The following is a 23,803-nucleotide window of genomic DNA, read 5'->3' as shown; positions in this document are numbered from 1 at the left end:
TGAGAGAGAGGGTGGAGATTGAGCTGAACTGGCTGCAATGGGAGGGCATTATTTCGCCGATCTAATTCAACGAGTGGGCCAGTCCGATTGTTCCAGTCCTCAAGGAAGATGGCAACGTCAGAATCTGTGGTGATTACAAGTAACTATCAATCGTTTCTCCCTGCAGGATCAATACCCGCTAACAAAGGCAGGCGACCTTTTTGCGACACTGGCGGGAAGGAAAACATTCACGAAGCTGGACTTGACCTCGGCCGACATGATGCAGGAGCTGGAGGAATCATCGAAGGGCCTCACCTGCATCAACACTCACAAAGATCTCTTCATTAACAACAGATGCCCGTTTGGGATTCGATCAGCCGCAGCAATATTCCAGAGGAACATGGAAAGCTTGCTGAAGTCGGTCCCGCACACCGTGGTCTTCCAGGACGACATCTTGGTTACAGTTTGGGACACTGTCGAGCACCTGAAGAACCTGGAGAAGGTTCTTAGTCGGCTTAATCGTGTGGGGCTCAGGTTAAAATGATCGAAGTGCGTTTTCCTGGCGCCTGAAGTGGAGTTCCTGGGGAGAAGAATCGCGGCGGACAGCATCAGGCCCACCGATTCGAAGACGGAGGCTATCAAGAATGCACCGAGACCACAGAACGTGACGGAGCTGCGGTCGTTTCTAGGACTCCTGAACTACTTTGGTAACTTCTTACAGGGTCTTAGCACACTGTTAGAACCCCTGCACTCTTTACTGTGTAAAGGAGATGAATGGGTATGGGTTAAAAGCCAAGAAAATGCCTTTGAGAAAGCTAGGAAACTGTTATGCTCAAACAAATTGCTTGTGTTGTATGATCCATGCAAGCGTTTGGTACTAGCATGTGATGAGTCGTCATACAGTGTCGGGTGTGTATTGCAACAAGCTAATGAATCTGGGAAAATGCAACCGGTTGCTCATGCATCCAGAAATCGGTCTAAGGCTGAGAGAGCCTATAGAATGATTGAAAAAGAAGCGTTAGCATGTGTTTATGGGGTAAAGAAAATGCATCAATATCTGTTCGGGCTCAAATTTGAATTGGAAACTGACCATAAGTCACTTATATCCCTCTTTTCTGAAAGTAAGGGGATAAATACGAATGCATCAGCTCGCATCCAGAGATGGGCGCTCACATTATCCGCATACAGCTACGCCATCCGCCACCAGGCCAGGCACAGAAAACTGTGCCGATGCTCTCAGTAAGCTGCCACTGTCCACCACAGTGGTGGAGATGGCACAGCCTGCAGATTTAGTTGTGGTAATGGAAGCATTCGAGAGTGAACAATCACCTGTTATCGCCCGACAGATTAGAGCCTGGACGAGCCAGGACCCCTTACTGTCCTTAGTAAAAAAAACTGTGTGCTCCACGGGAGTTGGTCTAGTGTCCCGTTAGAGATGCAGAAAGAAATAAAGCCATACCAGCGGCGCAGAGATGAAATGTCCATACAGGCAGACTGCCTCCTATGGGGTAATCGGGTAGTGGTGCCAAAAAGGGCAGGGACACTTTCATTAGTGACCTTCACAGTACCCACCCAGGCATTGTAATGATGAAAGCGATAGCCAGAGCCCACGTGCGGTGGCTCGGTATTGATGCAGACTTAGAGTCCTGCATGCACAAATGTAACACATGTTCACAGTTAAGCAATGCACCCAACGAGATGCCACTAAGTTTATGGTCCTGGCCCTCCAAACCTTGGTCCAGGGTTCATGTCGACTATGCAGGCCCATTCTTGAGATAAATGTTCCTTGTGGTTGTCGATGCGTACTCCAAATGGATTGAATGTGAGATAATGTCGGCATGCACGTCCGCTGCCACCATTGAAAGCCTGCGGGCCATGTTTGCCATGCACAGCCTGCCTGTTGTCCTTGTAAGTGACAGTGCTTCACCAGTGCAGAGTTCAAAGAGTTCATGACCCGCAATGGGATCAAACATGTCACATCTGCCCCGTTTAAACCAGCGTCCAATGGTCAGGCAGAGCGAGCAATGCAAACAATCAAGCAGAGCTTGAAGAGGGTAACTGAAGGCTCACTGCAGCCGCGCCCATCCCGAGTCCTGCTTAGTTACCGCACAAGATCCCACTCGCTCACTGGGGTTCCCCCCGCTGAACTGCTCATGAAAAGAGCACTTTAGACAAGGCTCTCGTTAGTCCACCCTGATCTACACGAACAGGTAGAGAGCAGGTGGCTTCAACAGAATACATGTCATGATCGCGCAAATGTGTCACGCGAAATCAAGTTTAGTGATCCTGTATTTGTGTTGAACTATCGACAAGGTCCCAAGTGGCTTCCTGGCACTGTCGTGACCAAAGAGGGGAGTAGGGTGTTTCTGGTCGAACTTTCAAATGGACTCATCTGCAGAAAACACTTGGACCAAAACAAACTCAGATTTACAGATTATCCAGAACAACCCACAATAGACTCTACCTTTTTCGAACCCCCAACACACACACAAGTGGCAACCGACCCAGCGGTTGACCACGAAGCAGAACCCAGCACTTGCAGCAGCCCAGCAGGACTCACTACACCCAGCAGCCCTGCAAGGCCAGCTGCACACAGCCCAGCGAGGGCCCAACAAACGACTCACCAAAATCAGCATTTGCACTGAGACGATCAACCAGGGAAAGGAAGGCCCCAGATCGACTCACATTGTAAATAGTTACACGATTGACTTTGGCGGGAAGTGTTGTTATATATGTAAAGCTGTAAATACCTTGTTAAACCACCAGAGGGCTCATCCCCTGGAGTCCCAAGGGATCCCACAATCTCTTGGGAGCACCTGTATATAAGGAGGCCTCACAGGTTGGAGAGGCACTCTGAGATCTGTAATAAAGGACTACGGTCAGACATTACTTTAAGCTTACAGTATCTGGTCAGATTCTTTATTCCGGACATAACAAGTACCCCATCTACTTAATGATTGTGATTGTGTTAAGTTTCTCCCCCCTTATAGCCCCTTGACATAGAAACATAGAAAATAGGTGCAGGAGTAGGCTCTTCTATCTACTGTTGGAATATTGTTAGTGTCCTCTACCGTAAAGACTGATACAAAATATTTGTTGAGAGATTCTGCCATCTCCATGTTCCCCATTACTAGTTCCCTGGTCTCATCCTCTAATGGACCAACATTTAGCTTAGCCATTCTTTTCCTTTTTATATTCCTATAGAAACTCTTGCTATCTGTTTTTTATATTTTGTGCTAGTTTACTTTCATAGTCTATCTTCCCTTTTTAGTCGTTCTTTGCTGGCTTTTAAAAGCTTCTTAAGGTGTTCAGAGGGACATGGGTGTCCTTGTACATGAATCGCTGAAAGTTAACTTGCAGGTACAGCAAGCAATTAGGAAAGCAAATTGTATGTTAGCTTTTATTGCAAGAGGATTTGAGTATAAGAGTGAAGATGTCATACTACAATTATATAGGGCCTTGAAGAGACCACACCTGGGGTATTATGTAAGTTTTAGGGCTGGATTTTCGGCTTTTTGTCACCTTTGTTTTCGCCCCAGAGTGGCGGCAATGGTGGAGGTAAGCTCTTCCGGGCGGACGGCCAGCTTCCAGCGCCCCGCCCAAATTTTCGGTGCCAGTTTCGACGAGGCGCGGAGCATTACCGCCCAGAAGAGGTGAGCCGGTGTGCAATGCCCCTGGTTGTGACACCCGCTCGATTTTTGGCTGCTGCCCGATCCGTAGGGCTCCGTAATGTGACCCGCTGGGACCACCTGTGAAAGCTGGCAGTCCGAGCTGTAGCGGCTGCAGTGAGGTAAGTAATGCCGTTCTCGGTAAGTGTGATTGCTTTTTTTTTTTTTTGCGATTTCTGTTGTGGTGGTGGTGAGTTATTTATTGGAAATGTTTTTGGTGTTTTTTTTCAGGTTTTTCTTCTCCACAGGCCTCTCTTACAGCGCTCCGAGGCCGGCTATTTTAGCTCGGGATTTTCGCTTGCTCAGCTGGCCTAGCGCCCTGAGAGAGGCAACACCTCCCCTAACGCTCTGCCCCACACTCAGGGCCCAGCTGCCGAATCTTGCTGACTGAGACGCAAACTGTTCCTGCGCGCAAACTTTACTGCTATTACCACCCCGAAATGTGCAGAACCGAAAATCCAACCCCTAGTCTCCTTACCTCAGGAAGGATATACTTGCCATTGAGGGAGTGCAACGAAGGTTCACCAGACTGATTCTTAGTATGAGGGGATTGTCCTATGAGGAGAGATTGAGTAGACTAGGCCTATATTCTCTAGAGTTTAGAAGAATGAGAGGTGATCTCATTGACACATACAAAATTCTTACAGGGCTTGACAGGGTAGATGCAGGGAGGATGTTTCCCCTGGCTGGGGAGTCGAAAACCAGGAGTCACAGTCTCAGAATAAGGGGTCGGGCATTTAGGACTGAGGTGAGGAGAAATTTCTTCACTCAGAAGATGCTGAATCTTTGGAATTCTCTACCCCAGTGGACAGTGGATGCTCAAACGTTGAGTAGATTTATTGCAGAGATCGATAGATATTTGGATATTAAGGGAATTAAGGGATATAGGGATAGTGCAGGAAAGTGGAGTTGAGATAGAAGATTAGCCATGATCTTATTGAATGGCCAAGCAGGCTCGAAGGGTTGAAGGGTCGAATGGTCTACTCCTGCTTCTATTTCTCATGTTCTTTTGAGGGGAGAAAGTGGGAGTCGGTAAAGGTCTATATTAAGCTGACTCGATGCCCCACAGATCAGGTCATTAAATCTGAGCTACACAGACCATGTTTGATTCTCATTTCTGCTGCATTATCATATCTCATCTCAGGCAGCTGTAGTGGCTCTACAATTGGCCTGCTTGGCCTAGAAAAATCAGCCAGCGATACCTCCTGATACCGCCAACTGAAAGTGTGCATGTGTGAATGCCAGCTGAGGACAAGATTGGGCTCAGCTATGATGTTTTCTACAATCAGATAGCAGACTAACACTGTCAATGTTGACTTGTGAATATTGGCCAGTTGGGCAATATACTGGTGTACGACCACCATTCATGGAACTGTATCCCAATAATGTAGTCAACACCGTCAAACTGTGACGGGACCGGAAACATTTGGAGGAGAACAAAATATTAAACTTTATGCACTGTCTTAAAAATTCTAACTCATAATCCAGATATATGTCAAGGCCATCTGAATAGGCATTCATTCCCAATCCAATAATTGCACTTCACGCATTTGAAAATGTTTGAAATAAAATATTTGGAGGCCAAAATTGCCCTCCGCCTGAAACAGAACCCGTTTCGCGTGTTTTCACCACCGCAATGGTTGAGGTGGCCTCTTGAGCAAAATTCTGCTTTTTGTTTTTTTTCAGGCGGACCGGAAGTCGCTCAAAATGGGGGCGGAAGTGGAGCGGTGAGAACACCAGAGGGGCGGAAGTTGCAGTGAGGCAGGGGGAGGAGTGTAGTGACCGCCGCTGTCAGTCATCAGCGTGGCACTGATGGCGTCATCACGGCACCGTGTCACCATGGCTCTCCCATTCACTTAAAGGGGAGTGCCTGTGTGATCTTTAAACTTCGGTCCACTGGGCCACCAGGGAGAGTTTCAGCCGAGCCAGCAGTCTGGCACCCAAGAGTGGGTGACAGGCTGCCTGTTGATGGCCCGACCGACAAAGAAAAGTATGGCGGCAGCGGCAGTGCATTCTCCCCTTTAATGGGAGCTGCACTGCCATTGCAGAAGGCTTGTCCGTCAGGAAAAAGCAGGTTTTGGCACCGCCCGGCAGAAGGAAGTTTTCACAGCGGAATTTCTCCGTCGGGTGGGGTACATCGGCAGTGCACACTGTGATGATGCACTTAGCACGGATCGGCAGCAGTGGAGCAGTAGCGGGGGAAGCAGGTCACTGCTGGGTTGCCGCAGGAGAGGAATTTTGATAATGGCGACCATTACACGAAAAGTCGGCAGCCATTGCACTCTGCAGCATGGCCACCGCTTTCGGTGTTAAGAGGCCTTAAGGAATGGGGAAATTTCTTGGTCTTCATTTAACAGCTTTTGCGAATCTGCTAAAATGCTTTTCTTACAACTGCATCGTGCAGGAAACAAATCTACAGTTTAGAAATTTAAGTCAGCAGGGCCTCGTATTATTTCTGCAACTGACCAAAAGTAAAATATTGGAAATTATTTGAAATGTGTCCGTGCTGTTAAAATAAGTTGCTCTAAAATGACTGGCACAATCTGAAAAGGACTGGCACAAACAATTCATAATCTAAGATTGCTCATAAGTCAAGCCTTGCTTTCCACACCTGTACCAGTGTAGATTTAGCTAGAACACTGCCAGTTTTGCAATAAAATTAGGCAGCAGGAGCAGAATTATTAGTGTTGGTTCAGTACAGTTGATTCTGTAGGCCTTTATGGTATGGTATTTACACACAGTATGGAGAACTATCTCAGAGAGCAAGTAAGTGTAGGAAGTTGGAAAATTAAGAACATTAAAAAGGTGAAAATATCAAATAATACATTTCCAAAATTTACAAAGATTCAGATTCATTATCCAATTAGTGGCATAATGTAGGAAATATTCTTCCAAGTGAATCAAAACATTAACTGAATATTGAGCTTTTGTAATCTTTAAATTTCTTTCCTATTAATTCATTTTCAAAATGCTGCTGCTTAGTACTGCATTATCAGTGACATCAGGAAACAGAACAATAAGGAAACTTGGAACCTTACATTCTAAAAAGAGTTTTCAATGAATTTCAATAGAACTATGAAGAGACAATTTCAGAGCACTGAAAAAATAACCAGCACAAATTCAAGTCTTGTACTACAGGGTATTCCAAACAAAAGATACCTATCTACTGGGTAATACAGTCCTTGTTTAGTAGTGGAATTCTATTTTATCAGCCAACTTTGATGCTAGCCTGCTACAAACCCTTCATCTTATTAGAGAAAAATTACACCAGAATTTAAAGACTATAGAACTCAATCCGTATTCTTTCAGACTTTATTAAATTACTCCTCAGTTCTTGCTTGTTATATTATACATATACTGGGGCCAAAATTCACCGTCCCCGAAGGGACGGCTACCGCGGAGTTTGGCGGGTGGCCGAAAAAATTAATCGGCCACCGTAGTAGGATGATTTTCCCTCCCTGAGCCATATTCAGCTCACGGGAGATTTGAGCGGTGTGCACTTCCGCCGGAAACAGCGCGGTGAAGCCGCTGTAAAGGAGACATTCCAGCGGAGAGCTCTGCAGCGAGCGGGCCGCTGAAAAGCGGCAAGGGCAGGGATTTTCAGCTGCAAAAAGGTACAACTTTTCCCAGTGGTGCCCCGCGAGGTTTTCTAGTCAGTGCTCGAACGGGACACCGCTGGAGTGTTGCTGCCATCGGGACCCTTTGGTAGGGAAATAGTTTTATTAATTTTAGTATTTTTATTTAAGATTACAGCAGCCACTGTATTTAGTTTTAATAGTTTTATTAATTGTTTTGGCTCCATTCAACCTGCTGAGTGCTGCTCAGAGGTTTACACATATTTTTGTACAACCTACAGGTCTGACTCTTTAGTGAAGGCCTGTGGGCTGCAGAGACCTGCTTGGCAGGGTTCTCCCTGAGGATGGGAGGAGTGTTGGGAGGGCAACACCTGGTACACCTGGTCAGAAGCAGGGCAGCACGCTGGAGAAGGTGTCGCTGTCAGCACCGTGCAGACAGATAGTGGGCAAGGGAGGCAGCAGCCATGATTCGTTCATTCTGCGCCAGACCGGTGTGCCCGCCGTCTTCACCGGCCCAAATCAGGATTGCGGTTGGCTGCTTGGGGGACAAGGGGTATCCCCTGTCCACTTGGCTGCTCACTCCACTGCGGAACCCCAGGACAGCAGCAGAGCATGCATACAATGACGCTCATTGAGCCACCAGGTGCATCATTGAGCAGTGCATCGGCATCCTTAAGCAGAGGTTCCGGTGCCTGGACCGCTCTGGTGGCATCTTGCCTTACTCTCCTCAATGGGTCTCCATAATTGTCGTGCTCTGCTGCATGCTGCACAACCTGGCCATTATGAGGGGACAGCCGCTGGAGGTCGAGCCATCAGTACCACCTGAGGAGGAGGAGGATCCCTGTCACCCCAGAGCTAGGAGGCATCGCCCCATCGGCACCCTGGAAGGGCCGGGTGCAGACTGGCCAGCACCCTCCTGGGAGGGTGCATCCTCACATATATGGAGGTGCCTGACACCTCCCCTGCAATCTCCCTCCATGCATTATGTACTGCCTGTCTGCCAAATCTCCCTATGTCAGGAAACAGTATTCTGCTTCTGTCTTCCACACCGTCCATCAGTGACTCCAGCTCCATATCAGTGAACCTGTTGACTCTCCTTACACCTCTTACACCAGCCATCCTTCCAACCCCCTTCCCCCCTCAGGGCCTTGCTTTAAAAAGGCCAGGGAGCAGCTGGTTCATTAGAAACCTTACCTGCATGCTGAATTTCTCAGTGGTGATAACGCTCCAATTAAGACAGTATTCTGACAGTATTCAGAAGCAGAATACTGTTTCCTGACATAGGAAGACCTGGCAGACAGGCAGTACATAATGCATGGAGGGAGATTGCAGGGGAGGTGTCAGGCACCTCCATATATGTGAGGATGTCAAATTAAGACAGTGAAAAATCCACTTTGGAAGGGTTCATTAGCACTGGAACTCAGTTGTTCACTTTTGGAACTGAATATGGGGTGGCCCAGCCACTCAAAGATTTCAGCGCTGATGGCCACAAAAAGGTGGGGGAAGCACCAGCTTTCCAGCGGTACTGAATTTCGGGCCCACTATGTATAAAATAACAAATGAATATATGCACAGCTACTTACTTTTTTTTTTAAATTTAGAAAAAATAGAAAGACGTGGGATTATCAATAACTCATATTGATGATGATGGGCATAATTAATTTAGTCAGTAGCAAAAACAAAATATCTTTTAATTTGAATTCAATTTGTAGCACATTACAAAATCTAAACAGAATGAGCTGGTTGTTAAATAGGAACTCATTTCAAATGGATGTAGACCCACAACTCTAAAGTACAGTAACAGATATAAAATTTACTGGTTTCCACTGCATCTTCTGTGGGAGGGAGGAAAACTTGGCTTTTGTGAGGGTGCCAATCCTCAGTCCCATTGAAGAGTACCTCTTGACACATTAACCAATGCATCAACATCTGTAACCTCTGTAGATCCAACTGCAGCTCTCATAACCATTACAGTAGTTACCATCATGTATCACCTTTGCAGGAAAAAATGCAGTCATTTTCAGTTGAAACAAAAGCTGTAGATTTTTTCTGATGTAAAATTGGGTTCGGGAGGGGCTAGAGAAGAAAAGATAAAAAATGAAACTGAGCCATATATATCTTTATTTACTATTCACTTCATTATATTCATAATGGTGTATAAGTAAGGATTTTCTATCTGATATGTGTGAAGATCATTAGACAATACACAGTACATGAAGGGAAGTTAAGATCCAGGTTGTAATGATGGGTCTTTCTTACAGCTTGCTCAGTAGGTTCTTTGCTGCTCTGGGTCTCTATTTCTGAATCAAACACACAATTTATAACACTATGGGACCAATCCTTCCTGGCTTCCCATGGCTGTCTCAAGTTTATTTAAGGGTGGAAGGACTAAGACATGAATGTTAATACAGGGAAACAGGAATTGTTCAGCTGAAGCACAATTCAATGAGCTTCTGCCAAAGAGCTCTGGCTATAGGCAACATTTGCGCCGCCCCCCCCCCCCCCCCGCCCGCACTCCCCCCACTCCTTCGTCATTCACTACATCATCAGTTTCCTCTCCCTCATCATACTGAAGGTCCTTTAAAATGGTGGGCTCCATGTGTTGTCCTCACTGGAGAATAATGTTATGTAGCATACAGAAAACCACTATTATAGAGAACACTCCTTGTCTGATGTATTGCATGATGAACTGCTGGTGATCACACACCAGTTGCACATTAATAGAGTGGAAGCCCTTGGGATTCCTTAAAGGTACTGTGATTGTGTGAAGGAGCCTGCAGGGTGACGTGGGTGCAGTCAATGATGCCCTGGACTTGGAGTAATCCTACAACCTGTCCAAACACCACAGCCCTATCCTGCAGCTTCCAGTTGTCCATGGGGCAATGTGATAAAAGTGCCTGCTCATGTAAACATGGCATCAATCACCTGCTTTATGCAAACATGAACTGCAGATTGACTGATGTTACTGATACCTCCTATGGCAGTCTGGAAAAAAGCAGAGGCAAAGAAATTCAGGGCTGCAATGACCTTGGCTACAACAGGCAATGTTGTGCTGCCTGTGGAAGTTGGTTGCAGCTCTTGTCACAGGAGGTGATACAACTCTGTCACAGCCTCCCTAGAGAAACAAAGCCACTTTATGCACTGTTCATCAGATAACTGCAGGTATGTTGTTCTCAGCCTATAAACTCTCCCTCCGGCTGCAGCTCCTGCGCCTGTTCCTTTCCTCTTACCAGAGTGGAATTCCCAGAAGGAGTCCCATGAAGAAATAAATGTAACACCAGAAACCCCTTAAGAGCTCAGAATGTTCTACAGGAATTACAAGCACTTTGAAATTGTCTAAGTAGCAAAAAGCCACTAAACAAACTTGTCTCGTAAAACTTTCTACAGTTTTACCTGATGATCCCTTTAAATATTGCTGGAAATGGCCCACCTCTTGATTTATATCACCCAAGGCATGCTGGCAGAAACAAAAATGGCGTCAAACATCGTAACTATGTCATCTGACCCCAATTTGCATTTATTAATGAGGCTCCTAGCTGTACAGCTCTGGCTGCATAGATCAGGATCTCCTGAATATTAGAACGGGTGCAAATCAAGTGGTAAATCGGTGCTATTTTGATCTCAATGTCGCCTGTTTTTAAGCACAAATGGAATAGGGTACGCAAAACACACCTATGATTCAGGACTGGTTCAAACCAGTTTGGGTATTTAGATATGTTGTGATATACTTTTAACTCTATATAAGCTACTTCATAGTACATCTGCAGGTAGGTGTCTGTCTAACAATTACACTAAAATCATTACAAAAAAACATCTTGTACTTTCTCTCCTTGTCATGCAATCCCACACTCTCAGCAGTGGAACCAAACTCAAACAATAAATATTGAGAGGGGCATATTTTTGGGTGGGGCCGATTACACATCAGATGTCACACTGTTACAGAAGCAAAATATTCTTCAAATATAAGGATAAATAAGCATTGATCCAGAGACTGAAACTTAAGAGAAACTTTACAATTTGCAACATTCCCTGACCCAACAATAATTAAACCCTGACCTCGTCTGAGCTCAGTTAACAACAATCACACCTGATGGCCTTAAAAGAGTTAGCAGTTCCAGCTTATCAGTAGAATAATACACTGTGCATTACATGGTATAACATGCCTTTCCTTATAAAATAGAATTTCACTCTGCTTATTAGAGAACAAGTATTTGCTTGGACAGTGTATACCAGCTTTGATGTTTATCTAGCTTTACAAATGATTCAACCCTTTGGACTTATGCTTTCCAATATCCTTCCAAGATCTCAGTTCCATTTTCATCTAGAAAACACTCCAAGTCAGTTGTTGTATTTGAATTCAAATCTTTTTATTCGGTATTGTATTTAAATGGACAAAAAAATCACTTGCATTTTCTGAAAGGAAAATACTTCCCTCAAAAAGTAATCAAGCCATAGAAACAGCTGCAAACAGAAATGAACAACTCTATTGCGTTAGCATCCCAAATGTTTATGAACCATCTCCCACACATGTAATAGTCAACAATTATGAGCCATAACATACACCAGTGGTAATAGTAAAAATTTCCAGGTAAAAGCATCCTAACATGAGTACATTTGTATTTCAATTATCAGCACATTTAAAAATATACGTAGGCTGAGAATTACTACGGTTTCACTCACCATTTCCAATAGATTATATAGTCGTTTACAGCAAAATAATCACGTTGACCTTGAGTGGAATGTAATAATCCTAAATGGTTCATGCACCCCATGTAGACTAGAAAATTAAAAATGCTTTTGTATAAATTCTCCAACAATTCATATTGCTTTTCAACTATACAAGTTGTGGCACCAATAATCATTTTACAGTATCATGCTACAGATCTTCTAAGTGGAACCAAGCATTTCAAAGGCATTAAATACAACACTGCCATAGCTAAATGACACATCCCTTCTATCAATGAGTACTGAAGAAGACATTTTCTAAATGTAATTGAAGAAACTGCAAAGGTCAACATTAGGTTACTTAGTGTTAGTGCCATCACAGCTGTAGCCGATTCTATCCATATTGAACCAATCTTCCTGCAATGAAAACGTGTAAGTAATATTTTTTCCCCTGCATACTTAAAAACAGCTTGATAAAATCCTTTCCATGAAAAAGCTGACCAGTCATGTGTCCCTAAGCTGTTGTAATTCTTGTTGCTTGGTTGATCTGCATATGTGGATATCTTTCCTTCAGTAGACATGTTTAAGGTTCTCTAATGAATACAGCTAACGGCTTACGGCTACTTCAATTGTCATCCCTTTTTCTTTCTGTCACTTGTTTGCCCTTAAGGGCCCTAATGTCTTTAAAATAGGCCTCCTGGCTGGTATTTAACTGCCTTGTCCAAAGGGGTCTGAAGGGTACAGCAGATCAAAGGTGTGCTGGCGACATAAAAAACAGCTGTCCTTCATTTACCTTTAATTAAGTACATCTGACCACAGAGGTTTTCAGGCCGCCTTTGTCGCCCTTTTATTCCTTTAATATCACTGACTTATCTCGGAATATAAATTTACTGAAACACTCATTTTAGTTTAGTATTGTGATTACTTTTAAATCGTATAAACCATGTTGAGAAAATAATCCTCAATAATAGTGACGGATCACACAGTATAAATGCATGTTTTCCCTGCTGGAACTAATGACAACTATATACTGTTGGTGCAACACCCATTAACTAAAATCACAACCCCTTGTCTTATTGCGAGATACCTATGTGCAGCAACAACATTCAGTAAACATGGTGCAGATGGTACCAATACCTGCATCAGTATCCATTTTATAAAATGAGGAATTAGATAGCACAAAAGATTTCTGTGTTTTGCCTACAGAAAACAAAAGATAAAGGCAGCAATTTTTTGAATTTTATGCATTAACATAGGAACAATCATATTTTAGATATCGTGAATGAGAGAAGTAGTACTAAAAAACAATCTCTCCTTCTCCCATTATCAAACAAAAGTGTGCAACTGGACTCTGAAGTGAAAATCAATATTTTATTGAGGTAAACTTGAAGGAGCTCGGGGTGATCTTTTTCAGAGACAATTAGAAAGAAAATTAGGCTGTTACCGAGTCAAGACTGACTAGATTGCTTGTGAAATAGAATAGTGCTTTTATCAGATCAATTGATACTCATATTCAACAGTCTTAAAGTCAGTAAAATGAAAGTTGCTTTGGACATGTTGGGGAGTTTTGAACCAAAAACTCTTTAAATTATAGGGAATATTTGAGGAAATCTTTGCCCTCCATTTTAAAGTGTTTTACTGTTAGTGTCCGTGAGCTTGATTTAGTTTAGGTCATATTGTACTGAGGCACAACTTCTAAACTGTGCATTAATTTCTAATTATGAAACATAAATATTCAACTAACCAGCTAACAAAAAGCAGTAGATGCTAGCTCAATTAATTTTTTTAAATCTGAGATCGATAGATTTTTGCTAGACAAGGGTATAAAAAGATACGGAGCCAAGGCAGATGGATGGAGTTAAGATACAGATCAGCCATGATCTCACTGGATGGCAAAACAGGCTTGAGGACTGAATGGCCTATTCCTGTTCCTATATTCTTAGATCGGCCCAATACATCCATGATATAGCAGTAACATGGTTGGTCACAGCTTTTGTTTTATATATTTCCTATCCATTTAACACAATCTGCATTAAAACGATATTATACTATGCAATTTAACTGTGGGCAGAATTTCAACTTGCTGCCCAGAGGTAAAATTGGTGCTGCAGAACGGTCACCCATTATAGACACCACATGCTTTGTATTTCATTGATTTCAATGGAAATTAAAATCAGCAATTTCTATAATGGGCGGCTGTTCAGCAAACCAGTTTTGCACCTGAAGTACAAGCTGAAAATCTAGCCCAAAGGAGGGGGAGGAAGAATCATGAGATCAATGAATATTTAATATATCCACCAGTGAAGTCATCAACCACATTATGCAAACTGCATCATATGATGTAAAAAAAATGATTGAAACAACTATTTAAAAAGTAAAAATAAACAAGTAAATCTTTTTAAAGTCAGAATTTTCTTTAGGTGTCCGAAACGATTTTTAAATTTTTGTTCTGTTCTTACTTGCAATTTTGTAAAGTCATTTATAACTGAAATGAAGGAAGCTTGGGCAAAGATTTTTTTAAAGGATAAAGGCCAAAATTTCTGAAGACTGTTTGCATTCCAACCTTTTTTTTTATATGTGAATCTCAGCCGAAATAACATTTGAATTTTTAATGCCAGATCCTGCTGATTATAATGTTTAAAGTGGGTTCCAATGTGGGTTCTAACATTTTGTTCATGAACTGGGATGGGGCAATTTTAAAATTGGTACTAATGTATTCAAAACTTTTTGTCAGCAGTTTTAATGTGTTTCTTATCATTTGGTGCAACTCAATCTGCTCTACAAGCCTCTACGTGTAAACCGCAATGTTATGATGATTTAAACAAAAAGAAAATAAACCAACATTCCTATTTTTCAATGTTGAAGATTATATGGGCCATGCTTTGAAAATGATATATAATTTCTTTAGTACTGTATTTAAAACCATGCTTCAAAAGCTCAATTGAGACAACCAAAGTACATTATTTAATCTCAAGTGATCAAAGTAATGTCACATTAAAATACTAAATGCTGGAAATACAGAGTTTTTAGAATTTTCTGTTTTAACTTCAGATTTCCAGGTTTTGCATTATTTTTCTTTTTAACAAGTTAATGGCATTTTACATATAAATGTAAATTATTGGTCTGCCTGATATTTGATCAAAATTATATATCCTAAGTTATAACAATCCAATCAGGAGTAGTACGTCAAAAATACATAATTATTTAGATATCATTATCTATTGCTAAGTAATCTATCAAATTAACATTCTTTTAAGATTACTTTATTTTATTGTTTAATTCCAGGAAAGAGGAAGGGAACTTGTTTGCTTTAGTGCATTAGCACATTGCCCTTTAATCTCTGTAACCTGGATTTTAATCCAGCACAATATAATGGGATGGAACTATCCTTCCTTAGCTGGCTTTAAGTGTACAATTTAACAGTAAACTGGGAATCTCACTCAGAATCTGCCGCAAAGATGAATGCTGTGTGAAATGCAGAAATTTAGATTGGTGCAGCATTTTCTCCAATTGGGGTTAAGTCACATTGTTGAAACAGTGTATAGAGGGCTTTACATTGTTTGCCTATACCTGGGAGTGCTTGATGCTGACACATGAGGGTTCATTTTACAAATTCATGCTCCTAGAATGCAGACCCGCCTGTCAGACCATATATCGGGAATTGGGTGCCTGCTTCTAACAATTTTCCGTCCAGCTTATTGTTCGCGCACAGCCAAATTCCCAGAATGCGTTCTGGTGCGCAAGAGTGCAAATGTGATATCCCTTATCATGATTATAAAAAATTCCACAAAATATGCATTTTTAAAAAGAATATTTCTGTTACATAAGCAAGGCTCACATTTTCAATGTGATGGGTTGAAGGAATTTTGGTTCCCTGTTCCCTGCTACCTGCAGTATTACCCTATTCACACACACATAGTAAAGATGCAGATGCAATGATCCCACTACTTTGTCTATCATTATTAAGTAGCAGGGACTGTATAGAGAAAGGTAAGGCCAGTTGAGCTTTGGGTCCACTGCCTCCAAAATGCTTTCCAAAACCAATAAAACCTTTTTTAAAAGGTATCATTATCTATTGCTAAGTAATCCAGAGGGATGAGAGAAACCTTTAAACCAAAAGGCTGCAGATTGCTCAATACAAAAATCTTATTCCAAAAATTAATTTTTGAATGTACTTTTTTAAAAAATACATTAAAAGCACTGAACATATCCATGAGAAATAAAGATAACATCATTGTACAGGAAGAATAATCAAAATGAAGTCTTGTAGCAAGTTTTACAAACACATACACATACACATAGGTCCAATGTTATTGGTGATAAATAGTTTATTTCTGTCTGCCTCTATCTCAAACCTCTGCATTTAAATAACAAATTTCATTCAGTCCCCTTGTATGCTGCACATAATTTTCACTTAATATCAAAGAGCTCATACTATAGGCTGCAATGGCTTCATTCCCACTCTCCGCCGTTACCCAAAGGATCTATCCTTGGCCCCCTCCTATTTCTCATCTACAAGGTGCCCCTCGGCGACATCATCCGAAAGCATATCGTCACGTTCCACATGTACGCTGATGACATACAGTTCTATCTCGCAACCACCTCTCTTGACCTCTCCACTCTGATTTGTCACACATCCAACATCCAGTATTGGATGAAAAGAAATTTCCTCCAACAAAATATTGAGAAGACCAAAACTATTGGCTTTAGTCTCTGCCACAAATTCTGTTCCCTAGCCACTGAATCCATCCCTCTCCCTGGCAACTGTCTGAAGCTCAACCAGACTATTTGCTCCATCAGCAAGACCACCTACTTCCACATCCGTAACATTGCCCGACTACGTTCCTGCCTCAGCTCATCTGCTGCTAAAATCCTCATCCATGTCTTTGTTACCTCCCGGTCTGGCAATGCCTCAATTAAAACTCTCATTCTTGTTTTCAAATACCTCCATGGCCTCACCCCTCCCTATCTCTGTAATCTCCTCCAGGCCTACAGGCTTCGAGATCTCTGCACTCCTCCAATTCTGGCACCTTGCACATCCCTGATTTTAATTGTTCCACCATTGGTGGCCATGCTTCTAGCTGCCTTGGCTTTAAGTTCTGGAATTGCCTCCCAAACCTCTCCACTAAGACCCTCCTTAAAACCTATCTCTTGACCAAGCTGTCCTGATATCTCCTTCTGCGGTTCAGTAGCAAATTTTGATTAATAACTCTCTTGTGACGTGCCATGGGACATTTTGCTACGTTAAAGGCGCTATATAAATGCAAGTTCTTCTTGTTGATGAAAACAAACTGAGATGGTCTGCAGGGTTGTTTATTTTTCAGCTGTCTCTATACCAACTGGTAAATGGTCTTCAAACAACATGAATATTCTTCAGAAATCAGATACTAAATTTTTGTCAGAGGTACATAAAAGAATAAAGGTTTCATGAAGTGAAATAAAACTGCAACCTGGTAAATATAAATGCATCAGTTTGGTTTAAGAGTGACATGTTAATGTTCTGCATAAAAGGGCTTCAAAAAATAGGTCAACAGATAGGGTATGATTCTAGAACATTTGCAGACCACATTTCAAATAGGCAACTTGCAAAAACTGAATTCACTGACTGATATAATGTGCATAAAGTAGCACTAAGAAGTGGGCAAAGGAAATTTTAAAACAGTGCTGCAAACAAAATGTAAAAGCAACTTTGGGACAGCACCAGTTTCACCTCTTGCAAGACCATCCCTGAATGATCATCAATGTGTACTTGTTTTGAAGGCAATCGCGAACCTCAGCCCACAACATGACATTAATTGGCTTCTATATAATTTCTGGTCATTTTAATTGACTGTCATGTAACCTGAGGAGGAAATGGCTTCTTGAACCTTGCTGAGTTGTATGTGCTCATAATTCTGGTGTACCCATCTGAAGGCTTGCTGGAAAGTAACATTTTCAATCTCCAATTTCTCACCTCCTCTTCTAAAAACTTTGACTTATGCTGGAGTATTGTTGCATGGTACTGGACACCCTCTAAAACCTTGTGAAGTGACCATTCTCATGTATGGGCCTAGACAGTAAGTGATGGATGACTATTTGACTGTGGTCTAATGGGGCGGTGGGGAGGGGCGGCATTAGAATCAAGGTCAATCTTATTCTCATCCAAAATCGACACACGCACTTTCGAGTAGGAGTCACTTAATTATGGTCATCACAGGAAGCAACCTTGGCTCACATTTTCTTTCCTTAATTGAAAGCATTGAAACCAACTGTAGTATTTTGGATGTGATCAGCTGGCTCACCACAGACCAATAATTACACTTGGGACCTTCCTGTTTTATGTAGTAATGTAAATTGTTCATCAGAACCAAATAACAGGTGGTTGTGACGTAGGACTGGAGTCCTACCACTGAATCCCTGTCCCTGAAAATGGCCACAATAATTTTTCTCTGTTCCTCTCCTGTTGCTCACTGCCCGCCCTGCCGCATGTAAGTGAACAAGATTTGCATCAAAGAGGCATTCAGAGATTTTTTGGCAGCAGGAAAGCTTTGATGTCCCTAGAATTGGCTAGTTCCTAAAGCCTACAATCAGAGATCAAAGATTTTTTTTGGTGCTCTAATGATCAAGAACAGTGAAATTTCCTTCATGTACATGGAATGTAATAGTTTCCTTTTCACTGGCTATATTAGACTATTACAGTGAAATAATGACCAGCAAGTTGCTTTCTGCTGTGCTCTTCCATTGCTTCCCCCTCCTTCCCTATTATATTTTTTTTGGTGTAGATCCTTTTCCAAGGGTTCTCAATTTAATTCAGTTTTTAGCCTTTATGCAGCTGCAGTGAATGAACTGCTGCTGCTGCACAGGATCTCTCTCCCAACACAGTTGTGTCTCCCAATGGCAGGCGTAAATAGCACTGAGAGCCCACCCTGAATACTTAAATAACCCCGATGCAAGGAGATGGAATGAGATAGGAGTGGATGGGCCCATCTGCCTGAAGTCCAGCCTTACCCACTCTGTTCTGGCATGTATCCCAACAATGAGGAAAATCCAGGCCATAAATTCCTAGAACAGCACCATCTGGTATACAGGCTGAGCAATTCTCAGTATCTTTCTATGTAGGTAACACTACTCATTGTGAGACCTTGGAAGCAGTGAGTCCGTAAGCAGAGCACTCACATGCCATAAAACAAGGTCTTATTGTTTGGAAATACAACCTATGATTTTTTTTCTTGACGATAAATAGAATGAAAAAGATAAAACAGTCTAGATGTGCCGGTTTGACACTGAGCAGTAAAGTTACTACTGATTAAAAGAAACATACTTTGTGGACTGTGGCAGCGTGTTTAGGCACAGGCAAGCACTACTCTGCAGATGTTTGGGCACTCTTATTGGAGTGATTATCCATAGAAGCAAGGGGTAGGCTTTGGCACGACAAGCGGGAGGTGGGAGTTCGTGAGGCGAGCAGCCTATAAAGGCCCAATAGTTCGAGGAGAGGGGCGGGAGGCGGGAGTTCGTGAGGCGAGGGGCCTATAAAGGCCCAATAGTTCGAGGAGAGGGGCGGGAGGCGGGAGTTCGTGAGGCGAGCAGCCTATAAAGGCCCAATAGTTCGAGGAGAGGGGCGGGAGGCGGGAGTTCGTGAGGCGAGGGGCCTATAAAGGTCCAACCGGTGCAGCTGCAGCGGGGAGAGAAGGCAAAAAAGAAGTAGAAAGAAATCAAAAGGTGACATCACAGCCAAGGGGGTAAGTGATTGGCTGGTGATTGGTAAGTCGTTTTTTTCTTTTTCTTTTCCTTATCAGTAAGTAACCTGTTGTTGTTGCCAAATTAAGTTAATCTAGGGGTTAAGTCATGGCAGGAGAGTTCGGACACGATTTATGCTCCTCCTGTAATATGTGGGAAGTCACGGACGCTCCCAGTATCCCTGACGACTACATGTGCGGGAAGTGCATCCGCCTGCAACACCTGACAGACCGCATTGCAGCACTGGAGCTGCGGGTGGATTCACTCTGGAGCATGCGCGATGCTGAGGATGTCGTGAATAGCACGTTCAATGAGTTGGTCTTACCGCAGGTAAAGGGTACACAGCCAGATAGGGAATGGGTGACCAACATAAAGAGCAGTGGTAGGAAGGTAGTGCAGCGATCCCCTGTGGTCAGCCCCCTGCAAAACACATACACCGCTTTGGGTACTGTTGAGGGGGATGACTTATCAGGGGAGGACAGCAGCAGCCAAGTTCAAGGCACCGTGGGTGGCTCTGCTGCACAGGAGGGCAGGAAAAAGAGTGGGAGAGCTATAATGATAGGGGATTCGATTGTAAGGGGAATAGATGGGTGTTTCTGCGGCCGCAACCGAGATTCCAGGATGGTATGTTGCTTACCTGGTGCAAGGGTCAAGGATGTCTCGAAGCGGGTGCAGAACATTCTGAAAAGGGAGGGTGAACAGCCAGTTGTCGTGGTGCATATAGGTACCAACGATATAGGTAAAAAACGGGATGAGGTCCTACGAGACGAATTTAGGGAGCTAGGAGCTAAATTAAAAAGTAGGACCCCAAAAGTAGTAATGTCAGGATTGCTACCAATGCCACGTGCTAGTCAGAATAGGAACCAGAGGATAGCTCAGATGAATACATAGCTTGAGGAGTGGTGCAGAAGGGAGGGATTCAAATTCCTGGGACATTGGAACCGGTTCTGGGGGAGGTGGGACCAGTACAAACCGGACGGTCTGCACCTGGGCAGGACCGGAACCAATGTCCTAGGGGGAGTGTTTGCTAGTGCTGTTGGGGGGGGGGGGGGCGTAAACCTAATATGGCAGGGGGATGGGAACCTATGCAGGGAGACAGAGGGAAATAAAATGGAGGCAGAAGCAAAAGATAGAAAGGAGAATAGTAAAAGTGGAGCGCAGAGAAACCCAAGGCAAAAAACAAAAAGGGCCACATTGCAGCAAAATTCTAAAGGGGCAAAATGTGTTAAAAAGACAAGCCTGAAGGCTCTGTGCCTCAATGCAAGGAGTATTCAGAATAAGGTGGACGAATTAACTGCGCAGATAGCAGTTAACGGATATGATGTAATTGGCATCACGGAGACATGGCTTCAGGGTGACCAAGGCTGGGAACTCAACATCCAGGGGCATTCAACATTTAGGAAGGATAGACAGAAAGGAAAAGGAGGCGGGGTGGTATTGCTGGTTAAAGAGGAAATTAATGCAATAGTAAGGAAGGACATTAGCTTGGATGATGTGGAATCAGTATGGGTGGAGCTGCGGAGTATCAAAGGGCAGAAAACACTGGTGGGAGTTGTGTACACACCACCAAACAGTAGTAGTGAGGTTGGGGACAGCATCAAACAAGAAATAAGGGATGTGTACAATAAAGGTACAGCAGTTATCATGGGCGACTTTAATGTACATATTGACTGGGCTAACTAAACTGGTAGCAATGCTGTGGAGGAGGATTTCCTGGAGTGCATTAGGGATGGTTTTCCAGACCAATATGTCGAGGAACCAACTAGAGAGCTGGCCATCCTAGAATGGGTGATGTGTAATGAGAAGGGACTAATTAGCAATCTTGTTGTGCGAGGCCCCTTGGGGAAGAGTGACCATAATATGGTAGAATTCTTTATTAAGATACAGAGTGACACAGTTAATTCAGAAACTAGGGTCCTGAACTTAAGGAAAGGTAATTTCGACGGTATGAGACATGAATTGGCTAGAATAGACTGTCAAATGATGCTTAAAGGGTTGACGGTGGATAGGCAATGGCAAACATTTAAGGATCACATGGATGAACTTCAACAATTGTACATCCCTGTCTGGAGTAAAAGTAAAATGGGGAAGGTGGCTCAACCGTGGCTAACAAGGGAAATTAAGGATAGTGTTAAATCCAAGGAAGAGGCATATAAATTGGCTAGAAAAAGCAACAAACCTGAGGATTGGGAGAAATTTAGAATTCAACAGAGGAGGACTACGGGTTCAATTAAGAGGGGGAAAATAGAGTACGCGAGGAAGCTTGCCAGGAACATAAAAACTGACTGCAAAAACTTCTATAGATATGTGAAGAGAAAAAGATTAGTAAAGACAAACTTAAGTCCCTTGCAGTCGGATTCAGGTGAATTTATAATGGGGAACAAAGAAATGGCAGACCAATTGAACAAATACTTTGGTTTTGTCTTCACAAAGGAAGACACAAATAACCTTCCGGATGTACTAGGGGACAGAGGGTCTAGTGAGAAGGAGGAACTGAAGGATATCCTTATTAGGCGGGAAATTGTGTTAGGAAAATTGAAGGCCGATAAATCCCCGGGGCCTGATCGTCTGCATCCCAGAGTAGTTAAGAAAGTGGCCCTCAAATAGTGGATACTTTGGTGATCATTTTCCAACAGTCTATCGACTCTGGATCAATTCCAATGGACTGGAGGGTAGCTAATGTAAGACCACTTTTTAAAAAGGGAGGGAGAGAGAAAACAGGTAATTATAGACCAGTTAGCCTGACATCAGTAGTGGGGAAAATGTTGGAATCAATCATTAAGGATGAAATAACAGCACATTTGGAAAGCAGTGACAGGATCAGTCCAAGTCAGCATGGATTTATGAAAGGGAAATCATGCTTGACGAATCTTCTGGAATTTTTTGAGGATGTAACTAGCAAAGTGGACAAGGGAGAACCAGTGGATGTGGTGTATTTGGACTTTCAAATGGCTTTTGACAAGGTCCCACACAAGAGATTGGTGTGCAAAATCAAAGCACATGGTATTGGGGGTAATCTACTGATATAGATAGAGAACTGGTTGGCAGACAGGAAGCAGAGAGACTGGATAAACGGGTCCATTTCAGAATGGCAGGCAGTGACTAGTGGAGTGCCACAGGGCTCAGTGCTGCGACCCCAGCTCTTTACAATATACATTAATGATTTAGATGAAGGAATTGAGTGTAATATCTCCAAGTTTGCAGATGACACTGAACTGGGTGGCGGTGTGAGCTGTGAGGAGGACGCTAAGAGGCTGCAGGGTGACTTGGACAGGTTAGGTGAGTGGGCAAATGCATGGCACATGCAGTATAATGTGGATAAATGTGAGGTTATCCACTTTGGGGGCAAAGACACGAAGGCAGAATATTATCTGAATGGCGGCAGATTAGGAAAAGATGGGGTGCAACGAGGCCTGGGTGTCATGGTTCATTAGTCATTGAAAGGTGGCATGCAGGTCCAGCAGACAGTGAAGAAGGCAAATGACATGTTGGCCTTCATAGCTCGGGGATATGAGTATAGGAGCTGGGAGGTCTTACTGCGGTTGTACAGGGCCTTGGTGAGACCTCACCTGGAATATTGTGTTCAGTTTTGGTCTCCTAATTTGAGGAAGGATGTACTTGCTATTGAGGGAATGCAGCGAAGGTTCACCAGACTGATTCTAGGGATGGCTGGACTGACATACAAGGAGAGACTGGATCAACTGGGCCTTTATACACTGGAATTTAAATGGATGAGAGGGATCTCATAGAAACGTATAAGATTCTGACGGGACTGGACAGGTTGGATGCGGGAAGAATGTTCCCAATCTTGTGGAAGTCCAGAACCAGGGGTCACAGTCTTAGTGTAAGGGGTAGGCCATTTTGGACTGAGATGAGGAGAAACTTCTTCACTCAGAGAGTTGTTAACCTGTGGAATTCCCTGCCGCAGAGAATTGTTGATGCCAGTTCATTGGATATATTCAAGAAGGAGTTAGATATGGCCCTTATGGCTGAAAGGATCAAGGGGTATGGAGAGAAAGTAGGAAAGGGGTACTGAGGCAATGATCAGCCATGATCTTATTGAATGGTGGTGCAGGCTCGAAGGGCCGAATGGCCTACTCCTACATCTATTTTCTATGTTTCTATGTTTCTATTACTTGAATTTTTTCCCTGAAGATGTTAGGGAGGGCCAAATTTCAAAGGATGATTGAGTGACAACAT

The 23,803-nt window shown here is 43.1% G+C and overlaps 1 protein-coding gene across 6 annotated transcripts in view; it reads right to left on the bottom strand.

Moving 5' to 3' along the window:
• The window catches only part of slc25a21 (solute carrier family 25 member 21), a 760,401-nt gene that overhangs the window by 253,565 nt on the left and 483,033 nt on the right, over window positions 1–23,803 (bottom strand). The gene's annotated exons all lie outside the window — the stretch shown is intronic.

This window comes from Pristiophorus japonicus, chromosome 4, assembly GCF_044704955.1.
Source record: "Pristiophorus japonicus isolate sPriJap1 chromosome 4, sPriJap1.hap1, whole genome shotgun sequence".
Taxonomy (NCBI): Eukaryota; Metazoa; Chordata; class Chondrichthyes; family Pristiophoridae; genus Pristiophorus; species Pristiophorus japonicus.
The sequence above is the reverse complement of the archived record's forward strand: the minus strand, read 5'-3'. Positions and strand labels throughout refer to the sequence as shown.